A 5,466-nucleotide genomic window follows, 5' to 3' on the forward strand; every position below is an offset into this window, starting at 1 on the left:
TTTTGTGTTTAATGTTTTCAGGAAATGGAGCAAGGTTTCAGAAATTGTGTTTTAGCAATTGAGAAAAACTGTAAGATGGGTAAAAGAACACAGACACTGGAAGGCCAGCATCCCGATGTTGCCTAGCAACTCTGCCTAGAAGGCCAGCATCCCGCAGTCGCCTCTTCACTGTTGACGTTGAGACTGGCATTTGCGGGTACTATTTAATGAAGCTGCCAAATGAGGACGTGTGAGATGTCTGTTTCTCAAACTAGAAACTCTAATGTACTTTTCCTCTTGCTCAGTTGTGCACCGGGGCCTCCCACTCCTCTTTCTATTCTGGTTGGAGCCAGTTTGTGCTGTTCTGAGAAGGGAGTAGTACACAGTGTTGTACGAGATCTATCTATCTATCTATCTATCTATCTATCTATCTATCTATCTATCTATCTATCTATCTATCTATCTATCTATCTATCTATCTATCTATCTATCTATCTATCTATCTATCTATCTATCTATCTATCTATCTATCTATCTATCTATCTATCTATCTATCTATCTATCTATCTATCTATCTATCTATCTATCTATCTATCTATCTATCTGTCTGTCTGTCTGTCTGTCTGTCTGTCTGTCTGTCTGTCTGTCTGTCTGTCTGTCTGTCTGTCTGTCTGTCTGTCTGTCTGTCTGTCTGTCTGTCTGTCTGTCTGTCTGTCTGTCTGTCTGTCTATATGTCTGTCTGTCTGTCTGTCTGTCTGTCTGTCTGTCTGTCTGTCTGTCTGTCTGTCTGTCTGTCTGTCTGTCTGTCTGTCTGTCTGTCTGTCTGTCTGTCTGTCTGTCTGTCTGTCTGTCTGTCTGTCTGTCTGTCTGTCTGTCTGTCTGTCTGTCTGTCTGTCTGTCTGTCTGTCTGTCTTTCTTTCTTTCTTTCTTTCTTTCTTTCAATTCAAGGGGCTTTATTGGCATGGGAAACATATGTTAACATTGCCAAAGCAAGTGAGGTAGATAATATAAAAAAGTATCTGTCTAACTATCTAACTGCAGATATATCCATCTATCTAATGTCTTTATAGTAGGCTACAGTAACTACACTACTATAAATTGGGTAACATAGGAAAACTGGTCACCAGACACGATATGATGGGAGTCACTAGTGACTTTGGCTGGGAAAATACTCAGCTAGAGTGTTCAGAGAGCCAGGATCTTTGAGTGGAGAGCATTAAACGGAGCTTCTTTCCCCAGAGTTGTGGGCATGCCTTGGCCCCCTCTGAAATCTGAAGTCACGGAGGAGCTGTTCAAAGATGATATCATGCGTGAAAACAAGTCTTTCCCCCGGACCAAGCACGCTCCATGCCGCGGAGCATGGAGTCTTCACTCCGTCGGGGGGTATTAATGTTTTCACTCACGGCCCTGAATGAGCCATCTGTTTATCTGCCCCCTGAGTTCAGTGGTCTCTTTGTATTCCAGGTCTGTTGTTGTTTACTGTTGTTATTCTGTTTCCCACTTTTTTCCCACTATGTCATACTGTACACTACTGTAGACTAGTAAGCCCTATGTTATACTGTACACTACTGTAGACTAGTAAGCCCTATGTTAGAGTGTACACTACTGTAGACTAGTAAGCCCTATGTTATACTGTACACTACTGTAGACTAGTAAGTCCCATGTTATAGTGTACACTACTGTAGACTAGTAAGCCCTATGTTATACTGTACACTACTGTAGACTAGTAAGCCCTATGTTATACTGTACACTACTGTAGACTAGTAAGCCCTATGTTATACTGTACACTACTGTAGACTAGTAAGCCCTATGTTATAGTGTACACTACTGTAGACTAGTAAGCCCTATGTTATACTGTACACTACTGTAGACTAGTAAGCCCTATGTTATACTGTACACTACTGTAGACTAGTAAGCCCTATGTTATAGTGTACACTACTGTAGACTAGTAAGCCCTATGTTATAGTGTACACTACTGTAGACTAGTAAGTCCCATGTTATAGTGTACACTACTGTAGACTAGTAAGCCCTATGTTAGAGTGTACACTACTGTAGACTAGTAAGCCCTATGTTATACTGTACACTACTGTAGACTAGTAAGCCCTATGTTATAGTGTACACTACTGTAGACTAGTAAGCCCTATGTTATACTGTACACTACTGTAGAGTAGTAAGCCCTATGTTATAGTGTACACTACTGTAGAATAGTAAGCCCTTTGTTATAGTGTACACTACTGTAGAGTAGTAAGCCCTATGTTATACTGCACAGTACTGTAGACTAGTAAGCCCTATGTTATAGTGTACACTACTGTAGACTAGTAAGCCCTATGTTATAGTGTACACTACTGTAGAGTAGTTGGCCCTATGCACAGATCTAAGAGAATAAACATATTGCATGTTTGTTCACGTGAAGTCTGTTTTCTCCTGTCTGTCCTAAGCAGTGGTGAACTCAGCTTGTTTTACCAGTGCAGTACTGTATCAGAGTCTGGTGCTTTTCCTGAATGGAGGGTGCGGACCCATGATCTAATATCCTCGCATTCATAATTGCGCCATTTGCTCTCTTTCCCTGAATAGCCTCCTTTGCTCTCGTACTCTTTGGCCATTAAGTCCAGGTTCATCTGACCTCTCAAAGTTTTCCTCATTCCATTTTCCCCCATATACCTCTCCATTTTGGCAGAACTCCTGCGAGAGCACATTAAAGTTACAGCACCTGTGAACTTGGTTGAACCATGAATTGTTTCAGACTTAAGGTCCTCCCTGTCCACTTGCATCAAGTGGTAATGACCCAAGTCCAATATGTAGGTTTCTACCAGTGACCGGTAATGACCTAAGCCCAATCTGTAGGTTTCTACCAGTGACCGGTAATGACCTAAGCCCAATCTGTAGGTTTCTACCAGTGACCGGTAATGACCTAAGCCCAATCTGTAGGTTTCTACCAGTGACCGGTAATGACCTAAGCCCAATCTGTAGGTTTCTACCAGTGACCGGTAATGACCTAAGCCCAATCTGTAGGTTTCTACCAGTGACCGGTAATGACCTAAGCCCAATCTGTAGGTTTCACCAACATTTAGAAGAAGATGTGAATAGGTCTATGATTGGAAAGAAATTGAGCGTACATTATGCCATTATTCGAGACTGAAAATTGTGTGTTTTTTCATTCCCATTCGTAAATCTGTCAGGAACCTGTCAAGTTGACAAGTAGCATTGAGACAGTGTTCATAGCAACCCCATGTTCATATATGTATATGTACTTCATAGTCAAAGCATATTGTTTGTTATTGGTATCCAGGTGATCATCTCATTCACAGTGACCTGTCAGTACTCCCCACTAGATACACATAACATGTTCGGGTTTCGCTCGGGTGATTTCGATTTCAGAGACTAATTGGACGGGAAGTTGATCACTCTGGGTTTCCAACAAAATGTCAGACGTGACAGGGTTACTGCTTACACAGGGTAACAAATGGACGATCTAATGCCGCTAACAAGAGGCAGTTACCAGACGCCTAGATGTGCTGCCTCAAGATAAGGTTAAAGTTCACAGGGTGGAGGAGCGCACAGTCTTCGCCAGACAGTGACCAGAACCGTCAAACTTTCACAAAAGATGTGAGAAATAATCGTTTCCTGCAGGTGGCCCGGCTGTTTCGCCCCTCTGCGATGTGCAATAGCACTCACAGATGCACCTGCTGGGTCGATACAGTCTCATTATCATGATCCATAACAGAACACGGCCATGATGACATGTAAGCTATTTCCCAAATGGCACCCTCATAAGTATTCAACTCCAGTGTAGATTTGGCCTTGTGTTGTAGGTTATTGACCTGCTGAAAGGTGAACTCTTCTCCCAGTGTCTGGTGTAAAGCAGATTGAACCAGGTTTTCCTCTAGGATTTTACTTGTGCTTAGCTCCATCTAATTTATTTTTATACTGAAAAACTCCCCAGTTTACATTGACATTTTAGTCATTTAGCAGACACTCTTATTCAGAGCAACTTACAGTAGTGAGTGCATACATTTGTCACACTTTGCCAATGTCAAACATACCCATAGCGTGACGCAGCCACCGCCATGCTTGAAAATAAGGAGCAGTTACTCAGTGATGTGTTGTGTTGGATTTGCCCCAAACATAAGGCTTTGCATTTAGGCCAAAAAGTATATTTCTTTGCTGTGTGACTTTAGTGCATTGTTGCATACATATTCATGTTTTGGAATATTTGTATTCTGTATATTTATATTTTTATTTTCACTCTGTCGTTCAGGCAGAGTCACTAGAATGTTCTGGAACCCTCCTCAGTTTTATTTTTATTTTCACTCTGTCGTTCAGGCAGAGTCACTAGAATGTTCTGGAACCCTCCTCAGTTTTATTTTTATTTTCACTCTGTCGTTCAGGCAGAGTCACTAGAATGTTCTGGAACCCTCCTCAGTTTGATTTTTATTTTCACTCTGTCGTTCAGGCAGAGTCACTAGAATGTTCTGGAACCCTCCTCAGTTTGATTTTTATTTTCACTCTGTCGTTCAGGCAGAGTCACTAGAATGTTCTGGAACCCTCCTCAGTTTTATTTTTATTTTCACTCTGTCGTTCAGGCAGAGTCACTAGAATGTTCTGGAACCCTCCTCAGTTTTATTTTTATTTTCACTCTGTCGTTCAGGCAGAGTCACTAGAATGTTCTGGAACCCTCCTCAGTTTTATTTTTATTTTCACTCTGTCGTTCAGGCAGAGTCACTAGAATGTTCTGGAACCCTCCTCAGTTTTATTTTTATTTTCACTCTGTCGTTCAGGCAGAGTCACTAGAATGTTCTGGAACCCTCCTCAGTTTTATTTTTATTTTCACTCTGTCGTTCAGGCAGAGTCACTAGAATGTTCTGGAACCCTCCTCAGTTTTATTTTTATTTTCACTCTGTCGTTCAGGCAGAGTCACTAGAATGTTCTGGAACCCTCCTCAGTTTTATTTTTATTTTCACTCTGTCGTTCAGGCAGAGTCACTAGAATGTTCTGGAACCCTCCTCAGTTTTCTTCCATCACAGCCATTCAACTCTGTAGCTGGTTTAAAATCACCAATAGCGTCATGGTGACATTCCTAAAACAGTTTCCTTCCCGTTCTACAGCTCAGTTCAGAATGACGACTGTATCTTTGTGTCTGGGTGGTTTAACACATCCACAGCATCATTATTAATTTGACCATGCTTAAAGAGAGATGTCACTTATTAAATCCACTTAAATCAGTGTAGATGAAGGGGAGAAGACAGGATAAAGAAGGATTTTTAATTATTGAGGCAATTGAGACATGGTTTGTGTATGTTTGTCATTCAGACCGTGAATGGGCAAGTCAAAATATTTAAGTGGCTTTTAACGGGGCATGGTAGTAGGTACCAGGCGCACCGGTTTGTGTCAAGAACTGCAACGCTGCTGGGTTTTTCACACTCAACAGTTTCCCGTGTGTGTATGAACCAGTGGAGGCTCCTCAGAGGAGGAAAGGGAGGACCATCC

The sequence above is a fragment of the Oncorhynchus kisutch genome, linkage group LG23 (assembly GCF_002021735.2).
Source record: "Oncorhynchus kisutch isolate 150728-3 linkage group LG23, Okis_V2, whole genome shotgun sequence".
Lineage (NCBI taxonomy): Eukaryota > Metazoa > Chordata > Actinopteri > Salmoniformes > Salmonidae > Oncorhynchus > Oncorhynchus kisutch.